Source organism: Staurois parvus, unplaced genomic scaffold (genome assembly GCF_062004578.1).
Source record: "Staurois parvus isolate SC_StPar_1 unplaced genomic scaffold, SC_StPar_1.0 ptg002207l, whole genome shotgun sequence".
NCBI lineage: Eukaryota > Metazoa > Chordata > Amphibia > Anura > Ranidae > Staurois > Staurois parvus.
The window spans coordinates 126,062-153,636 of NW_028320003.1; the positions used below are offsets into that span (position 1 = coordinate 126,062).

Consider the following 27,575-nt stretch of genomic DNA (forward strand, 5'->3'; position numbering starts at 1 on the left):
TATTGATTAAAAAGAAATGCAATCTCTTAATTAAAAGTGAAAAAAATCAGAAATTATCAATTAATTTGTCTGAATTACGGTTCTCCCAACACACGCAGATATTTGTTTGATCGATCAAATTACGCCACAGCTTGACAGCTGAAATCGAACCAGTTACTAAACCCCAGACCCTGCATTCACTGTATCCGCTCTCCCCGGACCCCGCATTCACTGTATCCGCTCTCCCCGGACCCTGCATTCACTGTATCCGCTCTCCCCGGACCCTGCATTCACTATATCCGCTCTCCCCGGACCCTGCATTCACTATATCCGCTCTCCCCGGACCCCGCATTCACTGTATCCGCTCTCCCCGGACCCCGCATTCACTGTATCCGCTCTCCCCGGACCCTGCATTCACTGTATCCGCTCTCCCCGGACCCTGCATTCACTATATCCGCTCTCCCCGGACCCTGCATTCACTATATCCACTCTCCCCGAACCCCGCATTCACTATATCCGCTCTCCCTGGACCCCGTATTCACTATATCCGCTCTCCCCGGACCCTGCATTCACTGTATCCGCTCTCCCCGGACCCCGCATTCACTATATCTGCTCTCCTTGGACCCCGTATTCACTATATCCGCTCTCCCCGGACCCCGCATTCACTGTATCCGCTCTCCCCGGACCCCGCATTCACTATATCTGCTCTCCTTGGACCCCGCATTCACTATATCCGATCTCCCCGGACCCTGCATTCACTATATTTCCGCTCTCCCCGGACCCTGCATTCACTATATCCGCTCTCCCGGACCCCGCATTCACTATATCCTCTCTCCCCGGACCCCGCAATCACTATATCCGATCTCCTTGGACCCCGCAATCACTATATCCGATCTCCTTGGACCCCGCATTCACTATATCCGATCTCCTTGGACCCCGCATTCACTATATCCGCTCTCCCCAGACCCCGCATTCACTGTATCCGCTCTCCCCGGACCCCGCATTCACTGTATCCGCTCTCCCCGGACCCCGCATTCACTATATCTGCTCTCCTTGGACCCCGCATTCACTATATCCGATCTCCCCGGACCCTGCATTCACTATATTTCCGCTCTCCCCGGACCCTGCATTCACTATATCCGCTCTCCCGGACCCCGCATTCACTATATCCTCTCTCCCCGGACCCCGCAATCACTATATCCGATCTCCTTGGACCCCGCAATCACTATATCCGATCTCCTTGGACCCCGCATTCACTATATCCGCTCTCCCCAGACCCCGCATTCACTATATCCGCTCTCCCCGGACCCCGCATTCACTATATCCGCTCTCCCCGGACCCCGCATTCACTATATCCGGTCTCCCCGGACCCCGCATTCACTATATCTGGTCTCCCCGGACCCTGCATTCACTATATCCGCTCTCCCCGGACCCCGCATTCACTATATCACAACTGCAGTGTGTTTTAAACATGGTGTGGAAAACACACACGGAACACAAACCCGCACCACATTCTGGTGTCAACAGGCCCTAAATGTCCGGTTCACGCCACAAAAACGCACTCCAGATCCGTCCCAGATGTGTTTCTGCATGCGCGTTTTTGATGCGTTCCGGGTGCTCTCTCTCCTTTTTTCCTGTCTTTTTTTTTTCACTGTACTAGGGACTTGCGTTTTTTACGCATTCTGGTGCATTTTACTCCATTCCAGTACAGTCCAGGGCAGGAAAATTGCAGCCTGTTCTACTTTTTTTTTTTCTGGAACTGCAACGCACTGGAATTGACCGCACTGGTGTGGACTATGCCACTGGAAACCATAAAACCTACTTTCCATGCGTTTTTGATGTAGAAAAAAAAAAACCCTGCACTGGACTACATGTGGTGTGAACTGGCCCTAAACACCAGAACTGCATCAAAAACTGATCAGTGTGAAGGGGCCTATTAGCACCTATTCACACTAGATGCAGCTGAATGCATTTTTGACTGCACTCCAACTGCACAGACAGTCCAAAATGCAGGTTATCCTAAGGGCAGAGGTCACACTGTTACAGGGCAGTGGAAAAAAAACCCCCAAAAGTACAGCATGCTGCATTTTTCTGCACCACAAATTCATGAAAATGCGCACAAGTGCATGCAAATGCATTGTGGCGCGCTTGCATGCACTTGTGCGCATTGTCATGCATTTGTGGTGCGATTGCATGCACTTGTGCTCATCTTCATGCATTTGTGGTGCGTTTGCATGCACTTGTGCGCACAAGTGCATGCAAACGCACCACAAATGCATAAAAATGCGCACAAGGGCATGCAAACACACCACAAATGCATGACAATGCGCACAAGCGCATGCAAACGCACCACAATGCATGACAATGCGCACAAGCGCATGAAAACGCACCACAAATGCATGACAATGCGCACAAGGGCATGCAAATGCACCACAAATGCATGAAAATGCACACAAGAGCATGCAAACGCACCACAATGCATGCCAGTGCACATAAAAGCCCAAAGAAATAAGACTTCCCAGGACAAAAGATGGAAACCGCACATCATGTAGACGTGCATTAAAAAGCGCAGCAAATGCATGCATACGTGTTAAGAAATACGCAGTAGCCGTGCAGTTTCTGGTGTGAATGGGCCCTTAATCCGCTCTATCATTTTAATGCGCTGTAATGTTACAAAGCGTCAGAACGTGTTGCACAACAACGCATCCTGCGCCTTTTTTTTAGCGCAGACCAACGCACTGAACCGAAGCCATAGGACACGAGGCATGTCGCTGGCCATCACTGCTGGTGTGAATGAGAACCCAGGAAAAAAAGACGCTGAAGCCGGCAAGTTAAAAGGAACCTCCAAAATGCCGCGACAAACACGTTGTAAAGGGAGAGGCGTCGGGGCCCGCGGGCCCTCGGATGAGCCGAAGCGTGTTGCTTGGACCCGGAGGTCTAGCTCTCGGGTACATGGCTCCTGCAGGAGGTGGGGGGGAACACAGAGGAAGGGGCCTGAGCGCATGGAACTTGCTGCATGATGTAGACGGAGCTCTTTGTTCCCTGCAAACTGCTGCAATAACAGATCTGAGCTGCCGCCCATTCAGCCCACTAACCGGGCTCCACAATTGTCTCTCCGACGTAACCCTTCCCCCGCCGACCCCCTTCCCAACCCTTTCACGGCCGACCCCCTTCCCCCGACGTAACCCTTTCACCGCCGACACCCTTCCCAACCCTTTCACCGCCGACCCCCTTCCCCCAATGTAACCCTTCCACCGCCGACCCCCTTCCCCCGACGTAACCCTTTCACCGCCGACGTAACCCTTTCACCGCCGACCCCCTTCCCCTGATGTAACCCTTTCACCGCCGACCCCCTTCCCCCGACGTAACCCTTTCACCGCCGACCCCCTTCCCCCGAAGTAACCCTTTCACTGCCGACGTAACCCTTTCACCGCCGACCCCCTTCCCCCGACGTAACCCTTTCACCACCGACCCCCTTCCCCCGATGTAACCCTTTCACCGCTGACCCCCTTCCCCCGATGTAACCCTTTCACCGCCGACCCCCTTTCCCTGACGTAACCCTTTCACCGCCGACCCCCTTCCCCCCAATCCCCCATTATCTGTCTGAAAAACAATCTAACCAGCCCAGACCAGGGAGGTGCCCCACGGGTGAAATTCTGCAATGAAAGGGCTGAAATGACCACCAATCGGTGGCCGAGGGCAGCTATACCAGAGGCACCTACTGACAGCCCTATACAGGTGGGCCCCTCCCCGCACGTGGGCACCAGACAGAGCTAGGGATCAAGCGGCTCCTAAGGGCAGAGCACATGGCCAGTTCAGGTCTATTAACCCTAACGGCGCTGCAGATGACGAGAGAAACATGGCCGCCCCCACGGGGGGAATGAATGAAAAGAGAAAAAGGTGCAGTCGTGCTTTACAAAGTCCCCCAAAGGCCAACTGGCACCACGCCTCCTCACCCCCGGGGTAGGGGGCCACAGCACATACATTGACCCCCCCCCCCAGGGTTAAGGAGGAGAAAAAAAAAAAAAAAAACAGACTATGAAAAAAACGAAGGCCGCTGCGAGCGTTAAACGCATTTATTTCAGTAACAAGGCAAGTATTACTAGAAAACGTGTTCCCAAGTTGGCGAGGTAGCAGGACAAAAGCTTCGGCAGGGGGTTAAGTGGTGGGAAGCCCCTCACCCGTCCGCTCAGGGGAGGGGGGAGAATTCAGGAAAAGGAATTTGCAAGACATAGCTGAGGGTGCAGGGAATGTGGGGGTGTATCGGAGGGGCATGATGGGGAAATTCGTGAGGGTAGGGGGCACAAAGACCCCCTGATGGCACAGGCATGTGCAGAAATCCATTCTATGGTATGAAACTAGAAGATGTCATCCAAAGAGATACATTGTACAAAACTGATCCATCCAACAGGGACAGACACATTGTATGGATACATTGTACAAAACTGATCCATCCAACAGGGAGACACATTGTATGGATACATTGTACAAAACTGATCCATCCAACAGGGACGGATACATTGTATGGATACATTGTACAAAACTGATACATCCAACAGGGAGACACATTGTATGGATACATTGTACAAAACTGATCCATCCAACAGGGAGACACATTGTATGGATACATTGTACAAAACTGATCCATCCAACAGGGACAGACACATTGTATGGATACATTGTACAAAACTGATCCATCCAACAGGGACGGATACATTGTATGGATACATTGTACAAAACTGATCCATCCAACAGGGACGGATACATTGTATGGATACATTGTACAAAACTGATCCATCCAACAGGGAGACACATTGTATGGATACATTGTACAAAACTGATCCATCCAACAGGGACAGACACATTGTATGGATACATTGTACAAAACTGATCCATCCAACAGGGACGGATACATTGTATGGATACATTGTACAAAACTGATCCATCCAACAGGGAGACACATTGTATGGATACATTGTACAAAACTGATCCATCCAACAGGGAGACACATTGTATGGATACATTGTACAAAACTGATCCATCCAACAGGGAGACACATTGTATGGATACATTGTACAAAACTGATACATCCAACAGGGACGGATACATTGTATGGATACATTGTACAAAACTGATACATCCAACAGGGACTGATACATTGTATGGATACATTGTACAAAACTGATACATCCAACAGGGAGACACATTGTATGGATACATTGTACAAAACTGATCCATCCAACAGGGAGACACATTGTATGGATACATTGTACAAAACTGATCCATCCAACAGGGAGACACATTGTATGGATACATTGTACAAAACTGATCCATCCAACAGGGACAGACACATTGTATGGATACATTGTACAAAACTGATACATCCAACAGGGAAACACATTGTATGGATACATTGTACAAAACTGATACATCCAACAGGGACGGATACATTGTATGGATACATTGTACAAGATGGATACACTGTATAGGATGAAGGCAAAGCAATCCACTGGTATGAGATATTAGGTGGGACATGGCCACTGGGCATTCAAGCCTTCAGGACAATCCAGATCCCGGTACAAAGACCAGGATGACACAGGTGTAGATGGGATGCAACAGGCGTAGGTGGGATGCAACGGGCGTAGGTGGGACGCAACGGGCGTAGGTGGGACGCAACGGGCGTAGGTGGGATGCAACGGGCGCAGGTGGGATGCAACGGGCGTAGGTGGGATGCAACGGGCGTAGGTGGGATGCAACGGGCGTAGGTGGGATGCAACGGGCGTAGGTGGGCATCTACACTGCTAAAAATCTGTTTTTGAGAAGGAAGCTAAAATCCAACATCCATTTTTAATAAACCCATCACCCACCCAGAGAACACGTAATACCCAAAGGGGCACCGGAAAATGGAAGAGGTGTTCTTCAGGGAAATTCACAGGTGTTCCAGAAAGGGCACTTAGTAGGGGAAGGGGATTTCCTTGGGGTAACTCTATAGAGGGAGTATCTCCTGGGCAGTTCTAAGAACCTTTTTCAGGACTTGGTCATTTGGAAGGGAATTTTCTGAGGGCTTGGTTTCACGAACATCTTCTGGGTGATTCTAAGGAGATATTTTCTTCTGAGAACCTGGTACCTGGGAAGGGGACAGCTTCCGGACACTCGGTACCTGGGAAGGGGACAGCATTCGGACACTCGGTACCTGGGAAGGGGACAGCATTCGGACACTCGGTACCTGGGAAGGGGACAGCATTCGGACACTCGGTACCTGGGAAGGGGACAGCATTCGGACACTCGGTACCTGGGAAGGGGACAGCATTCGGACACTCGGTACCTGGGAAGGGGACAGCTTCCGGACACTCGGTACCTGGGAAGGGGACAGCTTCCGGACACTCGGTACCTGGGAAGGGGACAGCTTCCGGACACTCGGTACCTGGGAAGGGGACAGCTTCCGGACACTCGGTACCTGGGAAGGGGACAGCATTCGGACACTCGGTACCTGGGAAGGGGACAGCTTCCGGACACTCGGTACCTGGGAAGGGGACAGCTTCCGGACACTCGGTACCTGGGAAGGGGACAGCATTCGGACACTCGGTACCTGGGAAGGGGACAGCATTCGGACACTCGGTACCTGGGAAGGGGACAGCATTCGGACACTCGGTACCTGGGAAGGGGACAGCATTCGGACACTCGGTACCTGGGAAGGGGACAGCATTCGGACACTCGGTACCTGGGAAGGGGACAGCTTCCGGACACTCGGTACCTGGGAAGGGGACAGCTTCCGGACACTCGGTACCTGGGAAGGGGACAGCATTCGGACACTCGGTACCTGGGAAGGGGACAGCATTCGGACACTCGGTACCTGGGAAGGGGACAGCATTCGGACACTCGGTACCTGGGAAGGGGACAGCATTCGGACACTCGGTACCTGGGAAGGGGACAGCATTCGGACACTCGGTACCTGGGAAGGGGACAGCTTCCGGACACTCGGTACCTGGGAAGGGGACAGCTTCCGGACACTCGGTACCTGGGAAGGGGACAGCTTCCGGACACTCGGTACCTGGGAAGGGGACAGCTTCCGGACACTCGGTACCTGGGAAGGGGACAGCATTCGGACACTCGGTACCTGGGAAGGGGACAGCTTCCGGACACTCGGTACCTGGGAAGGGGACAGCTTCCGGACACTCGGTACCTGGGAAGGGGACAGCATTCGGACACTCGGTACCTGGGAAGGGGACAGCATTCGGACACTCGGTACCTGGGAAGGGGACAGCATTCGGACACTCGGTACCTGGGAAGGGGACAGCATTCGGACACTCGGTACCTGGGAAGGGGACAGCATTCGGACACTCGGTACCTGGGAAGGGGACAGCTTCCGGACACTCGGTACCTGGGAAGGGGACAGCTTCCGGACACTCGGTACCTGGGAAGGGGACAGCTTCCGGACACTCGGTACCTGGGAAGGGGACAGCTTCCGGACACTCGGTACCTGGGAAGGGGACAGCATTCGGACACTCGGTACCTGGGAAGGGGACAGCATTCGGACACTCGGTACCTGGGAAGGGGACAGCATTCGGACACTCGGTACCTGGGAAGGGGACAGCATTCGGACACTCGGTACCTGGGAAGGGGACAGCATTCGGACACTCGGTACCTGGGAAGGGGACAGCATTCGGACACTCGGTACCTGGGAAGGGGACAGCTTCCGGACACTCGGTACCTGGGAAGGGGACAGCATTCGGACACTCGGTACCTGGGAAGGGGACAGCATTCGGACACTCGGTACCTGGGAAGGGGACAGCATTCGGACACTCGGTACCTGGGAAGGGGACAGCATTCGGACACTCGGTACCTGGGAAGGGGACAGCATTCGGACACTCGGTACCTGGGAAGGGGACAGCTTCCGGACACTCGGTACCTGGGAAGGGGACAGCTTCCGGACACTCGGTACCTGGGAAGGGGACAGCTTCCGGACACTCGGTACCTGGGAAGGGGACAGCATTCGGACACTCGGTACTTGGGAAGGGGACAGCATTCGGACACTCGGTACCTGGGAAGGGGCAGCATTCGGACACTCGGTACTTGGGAAGGGGACAGCTTCCGGACACTCGGTACCTGGGAAGGGGACAGCTTCCAGACACTCGGTACCTGGGAAGGGGACAGCATTCGGACACTCGGTACCTGGGAAGGGGACAGCATTCGGACACTCGGTACCTGGGAAGGGGACAGCTTCTGTCTTTTGGGAACTTGGGTACTGGGAAGACAGCATTATCTGATCTGGGAAACTGGTACTGGGAAGGGGGTAACTTCTGGGCATGTGGTATTGGGAAGGGGGCATTTTCTGGGAACCTAGTACTGAGAGGTAGTATCTTCTAGGAACGTCATACGAGAAGCAACGCACTTGGCACTGTGAAGGCTGCTTTTAGGGATCTGGAACTGAGAGGGAGAGTCTTCAGGGTACCTGACATCATGGGGGGGGGGGGTGATATTTTCTGGCCAGGATCAACTAACAAAATATCAATTTTGGGGCACCGTCCTTACAGAAGGAGCAACTGCCGGATGAGGGACACTCAGGGGGGCAATTAGTGGACACAGATCCTCCACCTGAGGCATTTCAGACTCTTCCCAACACAAAGGGGCAGATATGGGGCCCCTGTGGGGGATCCTTGTGTAGAAGGCAATGTTCTAAATGCCCCCATTGGGGTGTCATTGTAGAGCTGGGGGTCTGTATTAGGATAATTGCCCAAATGGGGTATTTATTGGGGGTATAATGCTGTAATTGCCCCTGATGGGGGTATCTGTGGGATCTAATTGCCCCTGATGGGGGTATCTGTGGGATCTAATTGCCCCTGATGGGGGTATCTGTGGGATCTAATTGCCCCTGATGGGGTATTTTCCAGCAATTACATCTTATGTTACCCTATGGGGGGGTCTGTAAAGGCAGCGATGTCCTCATTGGCTGTTTCTGGTCAGGGGGAATGGATTGCCCCCTAGTGGGGTATTTAAAGTAATTGCCCCTGCAGGGGGTAATTGAATGGCAATGCCTACAGAACTCCAGCTAGTCCCCATCGCACCACCCGATTCTTACCGGCAGCTCCTGAGCTTCCTTGCTCCGTGTCTGCGCCTCCCGGTACCCGCCAGCCCCGGCCCAGTCCCTCCAGCCCGTCACCTTTCAGGCCACGCCCACCCAGCACCAAGAGGCGCTCGCGCGCTCCCCCCTCCCCCTTCCAGCCTCTGCGTTTTTCCCATTGGCTGCCGCTGACATGTTCCCGGCTCTGATTGGTAGGCGCTCACGCCCCTCACGCGGAAACCGTTACTTTTTTTTTTCTTGTCCTTGCTCTCTCCATCAGTTTTCCCCACTTGTCCCCGCCCACCCCTGGAGGAAAGTGGCTGGAGGCGGCTGTCCGTCACATGGGCCGTGCTCCCATTGGCTGCCGGAGTTTCCATGGAAGCCGATCCAGGAGGGGCGTGGTAGCGCGGACTGGATTGTACGAGGATGATTGGCAGCGCTGTGGGGACCACGTGGGTGCGGCGAGGCGCAGGTTGGAGAGGACCTGTCGCCGGCTTTGCCATGGGCGGACATGTTGTTGGTGGGATCAGGAGGCATTTAGCTTTGACAGATCACGTGGGGCGGCTCTGAGACGTGAGGCAGGGTGTATATCCAGCCTCGGTCGTGTCACATGGCTGGGCAGCAAAATGGCTGCCTCTGGTCAGCGGGAAATAGCATGGCTGACTGGATGGAACAAGATGGCCACAAGTGGTTTATGTGAGGAAAGTCCATAATATGGGGAACAAGATGGCCGCCTCCTTACTGAGGGGTACAAGATGGCTGCCTCCTGACTGAGGGGAACAAGATGGCCGCCTCCTGACTTAGGGGAACAAGATGGCCACCTCCTGACTGAGGGGAACAAGATGGTTGCCTTATGACTTAGAGGAAACAAGATGGCTGCCTTCTGAGGGGAGCAAGATGGCCACCTTATGACCGATGGAAACAAGATGGCTGCCTCATGGCCAAGTAGAACAATATGGCTGCCTTCTGACTGGAACAAGATGGCTGCCTCATGGCCGAGGGGAACAATATGGCTGCCTTGTGACTGAGGGGAACAAGATGGCCGCCTTTGGACCGATGGAAACAAGATGGCTGCCTCATGGCCGAGGGGAACAGTATGGCTGCCTTCTGACTGAGTGGAGCAAGATGGCTGCCTTCTGACTGAGGGGAACAAGATGGCTGCCTCATGACTGAGGGGAACAAGATGGCTGCCTCATGGCTGAGGGGAACAATATGGCTGCCTTCTGACTGAGTGGAACAAGATGGCTGCCTCATGGCCGAGGAGAACAATATGGCCGCCTTTTGACTGAGGCAGCACTTTACCCTTAATAAATTAAATCATCATTTTAAGAACTGCACTTTGCATTTACTCGGGTTATCTTTGTATAATATTAAACTTTGATGATCTGAATCATTCAAGTGTCACAAATATGCAAAAAAACACAGGAAGGGGCAAATACTTTTTCACAGCACTGTACCTGAACCAATGAGTTGGCATTAGTCCTATCAAGGCTCTCCTCCACCGCCTTCATATACATGATATGTTCAGTAGGAGATACAGATGAGCCATGTCTGTGCTGTAGACGTGATCCTTGTACTAGAAGTAAGTGGTGTTGAGGCAAAGGTCCAGCAAGGAACGTTCTCGGCCTGCCCTGGGTTCTGGTTGACTGTCTAGATCAGCCTTTTCCAACACAGAGGAACCCTTGAAATAACTTTCTGGTCTCAGGGAACTCCTGCTACAAATGTCTACAACCCATGATATTAGTGTGATGGTCAGCGGGAAGAATGTTCCTTACACTTGTGGTCATTGGGAAGAATTCCCCCCTTACAGATAGCTAAAAAGATTAATGGTGTCGGTGGAAACTTAGATCTGAGAGGCAGAAATTGCTCAAGGAACCCCTAGCAACCTCTGGAGCAACCCTAGGGTTCCATGGAACCCCGATTGAGAAACCCTGATCCCAGTGCAGATGTTTCTTACAGTCCCAATAGCCTCTGCAGTTGGAGTAAAATTGAAAAGGTAAAGGAAATCATTGGACACAGTTGTCTCTTTTGGTTGGAGCTTCAGTCCACGTACCTTGTATGACGTTATAAATATGGTGGACCATGTTGCCAAGGACAGCAGGAAAGTAGCAAGAACAGAATGACTATCTCTGTTGTATGCAAAGATAACATGGTATTCCCCCTGAGGTCATCAAAGAGGACAAGGGGGCGCTCTTTACATCTGGAGGAAAAGAAATGTAATCTCCAAACACGGAAAGATTTCTTCACAGTAAGAGCTGTGAGAATGTGGAATAGACTCCCTCAGTAGTTGGTTGTGGCCAGCTCAGTGGATTGCTGTAGGAAAGTCCTGGATTCTTTCTTGGATACACAGAATATAACTGGATATAACATTTATAGGAAAAGTTGATCCAGGGAATATCCGATTGCCTCTCAGGGGATCAGGAAGGAATTTTTTTCCATGCAGGAGCAAATTGGATTGTGCTTTGCTGGGTTTTTTTGCCTTCTGGATCATCTGTGGGTGTAGGATTATAACTTTTTTTTTTTAATGGTTGAACTGGATGGACTTTTTTCAGCCAGACTAACTATGTAACTAACAAAGGTACACAATAAAGTGCATGTATCAATTCTCATCACACCACTGGAAACATATCCATCCACAAGGGCACAGCTTATTGGATCATGCTTTGCTGGTTTTTTTGTCTTCCTCTGGATCAACTGTGGGTATAGGATTATAACTTTTTTTTTTTTTAGTGGTTGAACTGGATGGACTTTTGTCTTTTTTCAGCCAGACTAACTATGTAATTTCACTTCTTGCTGCTTCTTTGGGACAGGAAGTGAAGGAAAATCTCTCCAATGGGACAGCAAAAACCGTGACGGGTTAAAACCGAAGTTCTGGCTTTAGATAAACTTTATGTGAAAGTAACGTATGACACAAGTCAGAGCGCACCTGCGTTTACATTATCTGTATACACATACCATACATTTTCCTACGCCGCCCCCCCCCCCTTTCTTCCTGAAGGAGGATTGAAGACAGCTGCGATCCCTGGCCGCATTTCCCGCCGCATTCACTACGCTGCTTTGGAAGTACATACGGGAGGAGGGGGGGAGGGGGAGTTACCTATCCCGGTCTGCTCTCCATCCTTACATTACCTACAAGTTCCGTGATATCGGATACGCCTCCTTAGCGGTCATGGCTCTCGTTTTGCAGTCTGGCTGTCGTTCCATCGACATAGCTGAGTGATTCATGAACGTTGCGGCATGTGAGCCGGGAGATATTTATATAATATTGTGTTACACGCGGGGAAATCTCGCAACAACAGCTCCCCGGCCGGCAGGTCTCATGATCATACAAGGCCAGGAGGCCGCGCAAACACGGCTGCAGACGCGTGTACCGGCTCATCGCATGGCAAAGAGGAAAGGCGTGACGGCGCTCGGAGCGGTATATATAGAACATGACCGCGTCCCGCCTGTCTGTTGTAAGGATTGGTGGGGAGGGGGACACCCGGGCTACAGACCGACAAAATATGATCTGAATAACCCCCCTAGATTGTAAGCTCCCAGGATCAGGGCCTTCCTATCCCTCTTGTATTGAACTGTATTGTTGCTGTATTGTCTCCCGTTATATTGTAAAGCGCTGAGCAAACTGTTGGCGCCATAAATCCTGTATAATAATAATAATATATAAATCCTGTATAATAATAATAATATAAAATAATATATAAATCCTGTATAATAATAATAATAATATAAATCCTGTATAATAATAATATAAATCCTGTATTATAATAATAATAATTCTCTGCACCAGAAGAGCTTACACTCTAATGCCTCACCACAGTCATACAGTATATAGATTGTAAGCTCCCAGGATCAGGGCCCTCCTAACCCTCTTGTATTGATCTGTATTGTTGCTGTATTGTCTCCCGTTATATTGTAAAGTGCTGAGCAAACTGTTGGCGCCATAAATCCTGTATAATATAAAGAATAACCAAAATCGAATATGTACATGGCACAACATTGGCGCCACCATACCAGCGCGTTTTGGGCGTTTTTATTATGAAAAGTGTTACCCTCCCTAGCGGTCTGATTATGTCAGTATTTCTGTGCTCAAAGAGGTACATTGTTTTCAATGGAAATATGTTGTTTTTTTTTTATTGTAGGCTGTAATTCTTAGGAATAACTCACTGAAATCTGTCCGAACAAGAGTCTAGTAAACATCCCGGGGAGGATAGAATTTGAAACACGAAATCATAAATTATAATTTCATAAATAATAATATAATAATAATAAATTTAATCAAATAATATAATCAAACCAAAAACACTGAAATGTGAAATAGAGCGCCAAGTTCGCACATCGATGAGCAAAGTCGCAGAATCGTTTTCAGTGTCTGATGAGGAATTTCCCCCACGAATCATTATCACTCAATTCTGCAAGTGGTTCTGATTTACTATCGCTGTTCTCTAGCCGGTCTAAATCTGCGTCTGACCTAAAGGGACGCTTTTTGGACGCCATGGACGTTTCTCAGTTTCCAGGTAGAAAGAACAGTAAAAATGCAGGCAGAGCGCCGAACAAAGCACTCGGGACAACATGTATGTGAAATGGTTGGATACAGGAATGGAATACTATGCGATTTTACTGAATGTCACTTTTTCACATTTTCAAATTTCCCGCCAGATCCGTCCCCCGTACGTCCCGACATTGCAGGGAAGGGAATGTGGAAGACAGATGCCGGCATCGGCTGGAGGACATTACAGGGGACACTGCAGGGGGGACATCGCAGGAGCGCAGGACAAGGTAAGTGAAGAAGAGATTCCGGAGCAACGCTGCAGTGTATTCCCGAGTGTAGCTCAGGGGGGTTACCGCTTGTGGTGCTGAAACTTTACCCCGCGCTACACTCGGGAATACCGCCAGGGGGGTTAAATCATGACTCCTGCCAAACTTTTTTTTTTTTTTGGAGGGTTTTTTTTTTTTTCATGTGTGCCTCCATTGGAGAGATTTACCCCAACCCAGGGGCGGACTGACAACTCATGGGGCCCCCGGGTAATAGGGGATCATGGGGAGAATATACAGTCTGTAAAGCACTGAGGAAATTGGTTAGCACTTCCGCCTGGCAGTACTCGGGTCGTTGGTTCGAATCCCAGCCACGGCACCACCTGCCTGGAGTTTGCATGTTCTGCCTTTGTGGGTTTCCTCCGGGTACTCCGGTTTCCTCCCACACTCCAAAGACATGCTGGTAGGTAAATTGGCTCCTGTCTAAATTGTTCCTAGTATGTGTATGTATGAATGTGAGTTAGGGACCTTAGATTGTACGCCCCTTGAGGGTTAGGGACCTTAGATTGTACACCCCTTGAGGGTCAGGGACCTTAGATTGTACGCCCCTTGAGGGTCAGGGACCTTAGATTGTACGCCCCTTGAGGGTCAGGGACCTTAGATTGTACGCCCCTTGAGGGTCAGGGACCTTAGATTGTACGTCCCTTGAGGGTCAGGGACCGATGTGAATGTGAACCTGCTGATCCATATGCGGCTCTCACACTTACTGTACTGTATATTGGCCCTTTACTATTAATAGACCGACACAAAAAGCTGGAAGGCAGCCGAGCTCGGACCGGCATTGCCGCGGCGTTCGGAAACTGGGAAGCGGCAGCCAAGGCGAGGGGATTATCTCCGGCTGACGAGTCGGGGAGCAGCGGGTATTTCCAGCGTGATTAACCAAATTTTTGAAATAGTCTCTCGCATCATCGGGTATAATTAAAAAAAAAATCTAATTATTAACTGTACACTTTTCACTGCCCGACCTATACGAAGGTCAGTTAGCAGTATGACAGTCCGAAGGCAGAGTGCTGTTAAAGGGGAGCAGGATAGACCAGTGGTCTCCAAACCGTGGCCCTGGGGCCGAATGTGGCCCTTTTGCTTGTTTTTATCTGGCCCTTAGGGCATAAGCAGCAACAGTGGGGCACAGTTCCTGCTGCTGACAATGAGGCACTATTCTGCCTACTGACACCAATGATGAGGTACTATTCCTTCCACTGACACCAATGATGGGACACTATTCCTCCCACTGACACCAATGATGGGGCACTATTCCTCCCACTGACACCAATGATGGGGCACTATTCCTCCCACTGACCCCAATGATGGGGCACTATTCCTCCCAATGACAACAACGATGGGGCATTATTCCTCCCACTGATACCAATGATGGGACACTATTCCTCCCACTGATACCAATGATGGGGCACTATTCCTCCCACTGATACCAATGATGGGGCACTATTCCTCCCACTAATACCAATGATGGGACACTATTCCTCCCATTGATACCAACGATGGGGGACTATTCCTCCCACTGACACCAACGATGGGGCTCTATTCCTCCCACTGACACCAATGATGGGGCGCTATTCCTCCCACTGACACCAACGATGGGGCTCTATTCCTCCCACTGACATCAATGATGGGGCGCTATTCCTCCCACTGACACCAACGATGGGGCGCTATTCCTCCCACTGATACCAATGATGGGGCGCTATTCCTCCCACTGACACCAATGATGGGGCACTATTCCTCCCACTGACACCAATGATGGGACACTATTCCTCCCACTGACACCAATGATGGGGCTCTATTCCTCCCACTGACACCAATGATGGGGCTCTATTCCTCCCACTGACACCAATGATGGGGCACTATTCCTCCCACTGACACCAATGATGGGGCACTATTCCTCCCACTGACACCAATGATGGGGCACTATTCCTCCCACTGACACCAATGATGGGACACTATTCCTCCCACTGACACCAATGATGGGGCTCTATTCCTCCCACTGACACCAATGATGGGGCTCTATTCCTCCCACTGACACCAATGATGGGGCACTATTCCTCCCACTGACACCAACGATGGGGCACTATTCCTCCCACTGACACCAACGATGGGGCACTATTCCTCCCACTGACACCAACGATGGGGCACTATTCCTCCCACTGACACCAACGATGGGGCACTATTCCTCCCACTGACACCAACGATGGGGCACTATTCCTCCCACTGACACCAACGATGGGGCACTGTTAACTCCCACTGATACCAAGACATTTTCTACTCCCGCTCTCCACACTCCGGCCCTTCTAAGGATTGAAGGGCAGTAAACTGTCTGAAGACACCTGGGATAGACAATCCCTTGAAAAGGATATTAGAGGATGTTGTGTACATTTTCTGTATCAAACAAGATGAAAGTGACAAAATGGATACTTTGTCTTGTAGGGAGATTTTTTTTTTTTTAATCAGCCTTTATTACCGCTTTAACAAAGTCATAATGTGCTCGGATACGTCGCATACTAACACACGGGCGCGGACTGACCATACTAGCTCGAGGGCCCGGGGTCAGTAGGGGGCCCCATGAAATGCCCCTGGTACCTTTTTATAGGCTTTTTTGGGTGTGCTGTGAGTGTGGGCAAGGACACAGGGGCCCCATGATCCCCTATTGCCGATCAAGAGGGGGCTCAGGTAAGTGTTAGGGGGGATGCTACACACAGAAATTTTTTTAACCCCTCTACCTCCTGAGGAATCCCCCCCGACCAGGCCATTTTCTGCAATACAGCGCTGCGTTAATTTAACTGACAATTGCACAATCATGCAACGCTGCACCCAAATGAAATTTACGTCTTTTTATTTCCACACAGATAGAGCTTTCTTTCATTGGTATTTCATTGCCTGTGAGTTTTTTATTTTTTGTGCTATAATCAATAACAGACTGACAATTTTGAAAAAAAAAACTATATTTTTGACTTTTTGCTATTAAACATGTCCAGTAAAAAAAAATTTAAAAAATCAAATTTTGTGATACATTTAGGCCATAATGTACTCTGTTCCATGTTTTTGCTTAAAAAAAATCCCAATACGTGTAAATAAATTGGTTTACATGAAAGTTATAGCGTTTACAAATGTGGGTATAAATACTGGAATTTTTATTTTTTTTTTTTTTTTACTAGTAATGGTGGCGATCAGCGACTTATAGCGGGACTGCGACAGACATCATGACACTGGGAGCAACTGACTTGGTGTCACTGACATCCCCAGTGACACCAATACAGTGATCAGTGCTAATAAAAAGCACCGACACTGTACTAATGACACTGGGCAGGAAGGAGTTAACATCTCTAAATATCACCCAAACCATACTCTTCACTCCTCCCACGACCTCCTGCTCTCTAGCTCCCTTGTCTCCACCTCCCATGCTCGTCTCCAGAGCTTCTCCCATCCTCTGGAACTCTCTACCCCAATTTATCAGACTATCGCCTACTCTGCTCACTTTTAGGCGATCTCTGAAATCCTCTCTCTTCAGGGAAGCCTATCCTGCCTTCAGCTAATACTGGAATCTTCTATTCCTCCTACCAGTCCATCCCCCACAGTTACTACCTTTTGTACTACTAGCCCCTCCCTCTTAGATTGTAAGCTCCCAGGATCAGGGCCCTCCTATCCCTCTTGTATTGAACTGTATTGTTGCTGTATTGTCTCCCGTTATATTGTAAAGCGCTGAGCAAACTGTTGGCGCCATAAATCCTGTATAATAATATAATAATAATCTGTTGCGATCAAAGGTCAACAATGTGCTGTTTTACTATGGGGGCTGTGCTTTTCACTGTAAGCACACTGCTATGCAGAGCCATACAAAGCAGTGTACAGGAGCGGACAGGGGAGAGATCTGTATTGTTCGGAAATCCTCGGAAATTGCCGGATGCCTGTGGGGAATCACTGGCCAGGACCTGGTGATTGACAGCTGAGGCCCGGAATTGCAAAATCATATATATATATTTATTTATTTATTTACGTGATTTTGCGCACCCATGCCACCCTGTAGCAGGATTTCTGCTATAGGGTGGCGCAGAAGCGGTCAACGTAATGCATAGTATGCGTGCAGGTAAAAAACCTTGAGACTTTAGAACCACTTTAAATCCCGTAACACCGGTGCCTCCCGGCCCTTTAAGGGGTTCCTGATGCTGGGAGGTGGGGCGGGGTTCATCATGTGACTGCCGTGATTGGCTGTCACAGCAGTCACATAATCGCAAGTAGCGATCGGGAGCTTTCCGAGAAACACCAGTAACTATGCCGGGAGCGCTTGGCACAGGTTTGTTACCATTTAGGTACGCACATCTGCGGTCTCTCGGCGTCAAGGACCACCCACCGAGAGGTCGCATATTATCGTACTGTCGGCGCAAAGAGGTTCAGTAAGTCCGTTCATACTAATTGAGCTGTACGGCTGCATTGACACCCAGGGGCGGACTGACAACTCATGGGGCCCCCGGGCAATAGGGGATCATGGGGCCCCTGTGTCCTTGCCCACACTCAAAGCACACCCAAAAAAAGCCTATAAAGGGTATTAGGGGAATTTCATGGGGCCCCCTACTGTTGCCCGAGAGCTCGAATGGTCAGTTCGCCCCTGTTCACACCTGAGCGACTTGGAAACGCGCTGGAAATGCACTAAGACGCACAGCAGGCATTATTTCTTAAAGGCACCCCACTCTATATGTGGGTAGTAGTTGCATGTTTTATCGCAAGTCGCCAAGTGCACCAAAAATTGGTATTTGAGCTTCTTTGGCACACATGTCAATGGGTTATCTCACATAAAACGCACCGCAAGCATGCAGCGCAAAATGCGACGTGTTGCTGTCCACAAATGGGGACGTGGTCATAGATGGACCGAATCTTGGCCAGTTCAGCAGGGACCAGCTGAGATTCGATCCATCTATGGCCAGGCTGGTTGTACCCAAGTTGATCCATCCTTCGACTTATTAAACCAGCCTGTTGGATTTTTTACATGCAAATACTCTCAGCAGCTAAAGCCGCTAGCAGTAATCATTGCGTTCTGCCAGCCAAGAAGGCTCCCCCCACGTCAGAACACAATAGTGCTGCGGGAGGGACTCTGCCATCGTCACTGACTGTGGTGATGGGGGGAATCCAGCGATTTTCTTTCCTTCCACCTGTGGTGGCTGCATTAGCCTGACGTCCGAGGCGAGACCACCGGAATTGTGACATCACAGCCCGATAGGGCTGTACACATGCCGCAACTGCGATACTTTGCGGCACAGCTGCGGTATTTTTAATTTGAGCTGCAAAGCTTGACAGGCGGCACCTGTTGGTGTAGAGCAGAAGTTTAATCTGCTTAACTTTAACTTTCTTGGTCCCCCTCCCCCCATCACCTCTATCTGACTTGTACCCCATCATTGGTGTCAGTGGCAGGAACAGTTCCCCAAGGGCCAGAAAAAGGCAAGCAAGGGGCCTTGGAGACCCCTGGGCTAGATGATGCTGGACATCCTCCAGCAAAGGATTGAGGTGGGTTCTATCTGACTTTCTGCAGCTTCTAATGCACACGGTGAGCAGCTCACAGTGTGCAGTGAAATCAGAGGAGGCCATTTCAGTCCGGGAGAGGAGCCGATACACCTGAAGGGGAGTCCGGAGGTCAGATTTGCCCTATAGAATTGCTGATAGTGGGGGTTTGGAGCGGGAAGTCTGGTGACTGGGGGTTCATGTCACGGATTCCTGCGCTTTCTATGGAATAGAGACTTTTTCCTGCAGCTTACCACTGACTCATATTATTTGGTGCTAAATGTTCTAAAATTGCCAGACGTGTCCTCATTGTCAGCGGCTGACATACAAGCGGCGGGGGAATGCTGTCTTCTCCTGTCCCGGCACTTTTTTTACAGTGAAGGAGCTTTTCAGTTTGTTAGCCGTCGTGCAGCAGGCTGGAGATCCATAGCTGGTTATGGCTGGAAAGCCGCCAGGCCTTCTGGTAACATTTAACAATTCGTCTGGCGTGTGGCCAGGCCTGCTCGCTGCATAGAAATGGCGGCACTGACACACACAGCGCCTGCCAGACCATGGAGTCCGTAACCCCTTCTATACTGGGGGCCATTGTGAGGCCCAAGCTCATCCCCTTCTGTACTGGGGGCCAATACAAGGGCCGAGCATGAAACCCTTTTTATACTGGTTGCCTCTATGAAGTTCAAGCACGTAACCCCTTCTGTACTGAGGGCCACCGTAAGGGCAGAGTACGTAACCCCTTCTGTACTGAGGGCCACCATGAGGGCAGAGTATGTAACCCCTTCTGTACTGAGGGCCACCGTGAGGGCAGAGTACGTAACCCCTTCTGTACTGAGGGCCACCATGAGGGCAAAGTATGTAACCCCTTCTGTACTGAGGGCCACCGTGAGGGCAGAGTACGTAACCCCTTCTGTACTGAGGGCCACCATGAGGGCAGAGTACGTAATCCCTTCTAACCCCTTCTGTACTGGGGGCCACCATGAGGGCAGAGCACGTAACCCCTTCTGTACTGAGGGCCACCATGAGGGCAGAGTACGTAATCCCTTCTAACCCCTTCTGTACTGGGGGCCACCGTGAAGGCAGAGCACATAACCCCTTCTAACCTCTTCTGTACTGGGGGCCACTGTGAGGGCAGAGCACGTAACCCCTTCTCTACTGGGGCCATTGTGGGGACCAAGCTCATAATCCCTTCTGTACTGGGGGCCTCTACGAGGGTCGAGATTGAAACCTTTTTATACTGGTGGCCTCCATGAGGTAAAAGCATGTAACCCCTTCTGTATGGGGGGCCACTATGAGGGCCGAGCAAGAAACCCTTTTTATACTGGGGGCCTCCATGAGGTTCAAGCATGTAACCCTTTCTGTACTGGGGGCCACCATGAGAGCAGAGCATGTAATCCCTTCTCTATTTGGGGTCATTATGTGGACCAAGCTCATAACCCCTTCTGTACTAGGGGCCACTACGAGGGCTGAGCATGAAACCCTTATACTGGTTGCCTCCATGAGGTCTAAACATATAACCCTTTCCGTACTAAGGGCTACTGTGAGAGCACGTAACCCCTTCTCTACTAGTGACCATTGTGATCAACCTCATAATTGCTTCTGTACTGGGGGCCACTACAAGTACCGAGAATGAAACCCTTCTTATGCTGGTTGCCTCCATGAGGTACAAGCACGTAACCCCTTCTGTACTGGGGGCCACCGTGAGGGCAGAGCACATAACCCCTTCTCTACTGGGGGCCATTGTGGTAACCAAGCTCATAATCCCTTATAAACTAGGGGCCACTACGAGGGCCAAGAATGAAACCTTTTTATACTGGTGGGCTCCATGAGGTCCAAGCACGTAACCCCTTCTGTACAGGGGGCCACTACAAGGGCCGAGAATCAAACCCTTCTTATACTGGCTGTCTCCATGAGGTCTGAACAGGTAACCCCTTCTGTACTGGGGGCACCGTGAGGGCAGAGCACGTAACCCCTTCTATACTGGGGGCCATTGTGAAGGCAAGGCAGTTAACTCCTTTTGCACAGGCAGCCATCAAAAGGGCTGAGCATGTAACCCCTACTGTACTTGGTGTTACTGCAAGGCCCGAGCATCTAACTCCTTCTGCACTGGGGGGGCCACTGTGAGCTCTTTAACCTCTTCTGTACTGGGAGCCCACCATGAGAGCTGAGCATGTTTCTCCTTCTGTACTGGGTGTTACTGCGAGGGCAGGGAACCTAACCAATTCTGTACTGGGGGCCAACATGAGGGCTGGGCACCTAACCAATTCTGTTCTAGGGGCCAGCGCGATGGCTGGGCACCTAACCAATTCTGTACTGGAGGCCAACACGAGGTCAAGGTACCTAACCAACTCTTTAGGGGGGGCCAACACGAGGGCAGGGTACCTAACCAATTCTATACTGAGGTCCAACACGAGGGCAGGGCACCTAACCAATTCTGTTCTGGGGGCCAACACGAGGGCTGGGCACCTAACCAACTCTGTACTGGGGGCCAACACGAGGGCTGGGCACCTAACCAACTCTGTACTGGGGGCCAACACGAGGGCTGGGCACCTAACCAACTCTGTACTGGGGGCCAACACGAGGGCTGGGCACCTAACCAACTCTGTACTGGGGGCCAACACGAGGGCTGGGCACCTAACCAACTCTGTACTGGGGGCCAACACGAGGGTAGGGAACCTAACCAATTCTGTACTGGAAGCTAACACGAGGGCAGGGCACCTAACCAATTCTGTTCTGGGGGCCAGCACGAGGGCTGGGCACCTAACCAATTCTGTACTGGGGGCAAACACGAGGGCTGGGCACCTAACCAATTCTGTACTAGGGGCCAACACAAGGACTGGGCACCTAACCAATCCTGTTTTCGGGGTCAACACGAGGGCTGGGCACCTAACCAATTCTGTACTGGGGGCCAACACGAGGGCTGGGCACCTAACCAATTCTGTACTGGGGGCCAACACGAGGGCTGGGCACCTAACCAATTCTGTACTAGGGGCTAACACGAGGACTGGGCACCTAACCAATTTTGTACTCGGGGCTAACACGAGGGCTGGGCACCTAACCAATTCTGTACTGGGGGCCAACATGAGGGCAAGCCACCTAACCAATTCTGTACTGGGGGCCAACATTAGGGCTGGGCACCTAACCAATCCTGTACTGGGGGCCAGAGTCCATCATATGGGCCAGGTATGAGGCCCAATATGTCCTCTCTGCCAGATCATGTGTACTGTATAACATGTCAAATGAGAGGAAAATGATCTATCTATCTATCCTGGAGCCACCCCCAGGGCTGAGCATATAACCTCTTCTGTACGGGGGTCCACCGCAAGGGCCACAAATGGGCCCAATACATCCTCTCTACCAGATCATTTTATATGTTCATTTACAGTATATAATGCATGTCAAATAAATGGAAAATTCCTGTCTTTTGTCTATCTATTGATCCATATCTCCATCTGTTCGTCTATCAATCATTCATGCCCCTTGTTGGTTGTTCAATCCTGCGGTGTTGATGAAAGCAGTACAGAGATCACACAGTCCCTCTATGATCTGATGAAAGCGGAGGAGGGCCATTAATGGAAAACTTCTTAGAAGCAGAGCCGTCCCATCATCCCATCTGGAAAAGCCATCAGGTCTCCCGGCACTGTTCTCCCATCTTGGGCCATGATACAGGAATTTGGTCCCCTGCCAAGAAAAACAGGCAGAGTGTGACAAGGACAGGAGGTGATGCAGCGATCAGATTCGTGTGACTCGTTCAGCATGCTGACAGCTCCCATCAGCGTCCTGCAGACAACTATTTCCTCCAAGACGCAGCCACAGAAACAGCTACAACTACCAAGATTTAAAGGGGGACTCCGACAAGGAGAGATCGCTCTGTGCTGCAAGAGGATTACCTGCCTGGAAAAAAAAAACAAAAAAAACCTGAGACTCCACCTTTCCCAGCTCCATCCAGAATTAAAATAAAATGATGTCTTCCCATTAAAAAAACATGTGCTGCAGCATATAAATGTATCTGCAGTTCTCTCTTCATCCCCCTGCAAGCTCCCACAAATACCCACAAAAATGGGACGGGAAGATATCGCAGGGGGTGTGGCTATCAGCATTGTCACTGCTGATTTATCCTGTAGCTTGTCAATCAGCACCTGGCCACACCCAGCTTCTGCCCACTGCTTTCTGGATTGGCTGTACTGCCTCTGTTACTGAAACCCCTCCCACTGTGAGCTGCAGTGTCTGGGAGGGGGAGCGTGTGAGACGCAAATGAAGTAGGATTTGGCTCAGTCAAGGGAGGTAAAGGACAGGTTTTGTTTGCTTTATGAGCAGGAGTGGACTGACCATTTGGGAACTTGGGCATTGCCCGAGGGCCCGGGGTCAGAAGGGGGCCCCATAAGATGCCCCTGGTACAATTCATAAGCTTTTTTGGGTGTGGTTTGAGTGTGGGCAAGGACATAGGGGCCCAAGATCCCCTATTACCGGGGGGCTCCATGAGTTGTCAGTCCGCCCCTGTTTATGAGGCTACATAGTACCTGGATTTGATACTTGTGTAGACTGTCATACAAGAGCCGGAATTCCAGGAATTCAGCCACTTTGTAAAAAGTATGAGCTAAAGCAGAGCTTCACCCAAAGGTGAAGTTCTATTTAAGGCTTCCTCCCCCCTCCTCTTCCCCAAATGGCACTCTTTTTCGGAGGGAGCGGGTACCTGATTTCGACAGGTACCCACTCCCACTTCCACTCCCACCGCCTAGGCCACGGGTGTCAAACTGGTGGCCCTCCAGCTGTTGCCAAACTACAAGCCCCATGAGTCATTGCAAGATTGACAGTTACAAGCATGATTCCCAAAGGCAGAGGCATGATGGGACTTGAAGTTTCACTACAGCTGGAGGGCCTTCAGTTTGACACCCCTGGCCTAGGCGATCAGAGGCAGAAGTCCTACCCCCCCCCATCTCCCTCCCCAGAGTTTATTAATCTGCCAGAGAGACACTCTGGGATATCAGAGGAGAGAAACGCACACATCAGCTATGCCCACCCCTCCCCTCTGATGCCCATTCACAGAAGCCTTTGTATTTTGTGAATGTGTTCAAATAATACCAAGGCTTCTGTGAATGAGCAGGTGGAGGGGAGGGGCGGGCATAGCAGCTGCAGCGACTCTACTGTTCAAGATGCAGAGCTCAGAAGGCTCAGCATTGGACTCCCAGAATTACAGTGATATCTGTCTTCCGCAAGTTCTGTGAAGCTGTCAGAGATACATAATGGAGGTAAGCCCTGGAGGTGTCGTGCACCTCGCTGGACTTAACTGATAGTGTGCCTTTAATTTTTACAAAGTAGCTGAATTCCTGGAATTCAACTTTAAGGCCCCTCTCACATCTAGTGATGCCACAATGTCACATTTTTTGTGGATTTCATCTGCGTTTTTTTTCAGCTTTTTTGCAGCGACACCATTCAAATGAATAGGCCGCTTTCAGCTCCAAAAGTGTGCAAAAGTAGCTCCTGTACCCTGTTGGAACTTATTTTGGCTCATTTTTTTGATACGGCAATTTGGTGCACAACAAAACGCCCCTTTTTATGGTGCGCTTAGAGCGCCATTAAGAACGAATGACACCCAAACGTGTGTTGTGACGCGCTTTTAGCACAATCCAGAATCTGATACCCTTAGTTGTACTTTGAATTAGAAAAAAATGGGGTTGCACTTTACATGAAAAAAAAAAATGGGGCACTGTTATCTGACATCGATTTGCAGCTTTGTAGAGCCGTCCGACCCTCAAGCTGAAGGATCAGACTCACACAGTGCAAGTGAAGCAATGTACATATCACAAATCCTGCAGGATTATAATAGTAAAGTATATGTAAAACCACTAAATTCTTTCAAAAGGTATAACGTGCTAATGTAATTTTAAACGTAATCTTCAGTATTGTCTGTGGCTTTCATGAAAAGAATCCCTTGCGATCGTGCCATGAAATTTCTTTTTTTAGGCACTTCCTGTTATAGGGTGACAACACTCTATCCCTGTCTCCCACTGTCCTCCTGCGTTGTCACACAGGCTGTTGATGGAGTGGCTGGTTCAACACACATTACACAGGAACGGTCCACTGATGTCATCATCAGGAAACCTGTCCTGACTGCTCACATGGAAGAAAAATATATTTGAAAGTTTAAAAATATTCTTCCCAAATATATTGACAGATATTTGAAATGCTACAATTTTGGCCGTATTCCATATATTAAAAAAAATAAAATAAAAAAATATATATACATACATATATACACCCACTGTATGTATATATATATATATATATATATATGTGTGTGTACTGCATTTCAACATGCAGTATATATAAATATATATATATATATATATGCAGTATGTATATATATATATATATATATATATATATATATATATATATATATACATATACATACTGCATGTTGAAATGCGTTTTTATTATAAAATATATGAAAAATATTTTTAAAAATACAAATCTACATTTTTGGAATGCATTTACAAATATATGTAAAAATATATGTTAATATGACCTTTTATATGTTAAAAAAAATCTGAAGAATATATTTGAAGAAATATATATTTTTAAGAAAAAAATTTCATATATTTTGTAGTATATAAAAAACACATTTCAACATACAGTGTATTAATATATATATATATATATATATATATATATATATGTTTATTGAAATATATTGAATACGGCCAAAATTGTAGCATTTCAAATATATGTCAATATATTTAGGAAGAGTATTTTTAAAATATATTTCAACCATGCCCCGTTCAAAGTCACTTAAGTCCCCTTTCTTCCCATTCTGATGCTCGGTTTGAACTTCACCAAGTCGTCTTCACCACGTCTTGATGCCTAAATCCATTGAGCTGCTGCCATGTGATTGGCTGATTAAGCAATTTGTGTTGCCAACCAATTGAACAGGTGGAGCTAATAGAGAGCCTGGTGAGTGTACATTAGCAGAGACGATGACATGCATACAACATAGGGCAGCACAGTGGCTGAATGGTTAGCACTTCTGCCTGGCAGTCCTCGGGTCGCCGGTTCAAATCCCAACCACGGCACCACCTTCCTGGAGTTTGCATGTTCTCCCTGTGCCTGCGTCGGTTTCCTCCGGGTACTCCAGTTTCCTCCCACACTGCAAAGACATGCTGGTAGGTGAATTGGCTCCTGTCTAAATTGTCCCTAGTATGTGTATGTATGAATGTGAGTTAGGGACCTTAGATTGTACGCCCCTTGAGGGTTAGGGACCTTAGATTGTACACCCCTTGAGGGTTAGGGACCTTAGATTGTACGCCCCTTGAGGGTTAGGGACCTTAGATTGTACGCCCCTTGAGGTTTAGGGACCTTAGACTGTACACCCTTGAGGGTTAGGGACCTTAGATTTTACACCCTTGAGGGTTAGGGACCTTAGATTGTACGCCCCTTGAGGGTTAGGGACCTTAGATTGTACACCCCTTGAGGGTTAGGGACCTTAGACTGTACGCCCCTTGAAGGTTAGGGACCTTAGATTGTACGCCCCTTGAGGGTTAGGGACCTTAGATTGTACGCCCCTTGAGGGTTAGGGACCTTAGATTGTACGCCCCTTGAGGGTCAGGGACCTTAGATTGTACGCCCCTTGAGGGTCAGGGACCTTAGATTGTACACCCCTTGAGGGTCAGGCACCTTAAATTATACACCCCTTGAGGGTCAGGCACCTTAGATTGTACGCCCCTTGAGGGTCAGGGACCTTAGATTGTACGCCTCTTGAGGGTCAGGGACCTTAGATTGTACGCCCCTTGAGGGTTAGGGACCTTAGAGTGTACGCCCCTTGAGGGTCAGGGACCTTAGATTTTACACCCTTGAGGGTTAGGGACCTTAGATTGTACGCCCCTTGAGGGTTAGGGACCTTAGATTGTACGCCCCTTGAGGGTTAGGGACCTTAGATTGTACGCCCCTTGAGGGTCAGGGACCTTAGATTGTACGCCCCTTGAGGGTCAGGGACCTTAGATTGTACGCCTCTTGAGGGTCAGGGACCTTAGATTGTACGCCCCTTGAGGGTTAGGGACCTTAGATTGTACGCCCCTTGAGGGTTAGGGACCTTAGATTGTACGCCCCTTGAGGGTTAGGGACCTTAGATTGTACGCCCCTTGAGGGTTAGGGACCTTAGATTGTACGCCCCTTGAGGGTTAGGGACTGATGTGAATGTACAATATATATGTAAAGCGCGGTGTAAAGTGAT

At 49.7% G+C, this 27,575-nt stretch overlaps 1 protein-coding gene across 1 annotated transcript in view; it reads right to left on the bottom strand.

Annotated features, from left to right (window-relative positions):
* The window catches only part of LOC149431559 (myosin-10-like), a 133,291-nt gene extending 124,145 nt beyond the window's left edge, over positions 1 to 9,146 (bottom strand). The window contains exon 1 of the mRNA XM_089665467.1: positions 9,059 to 9,146. The gene's annotated coding sequence lies outside the window, so the exon portion shown is untranslated. The remainder of the gene's footprint in view (positions 1 to 9,058) is intronic.
* Positions 9,147 to 27,575: the final 18,429 nt, after the last annotated feature.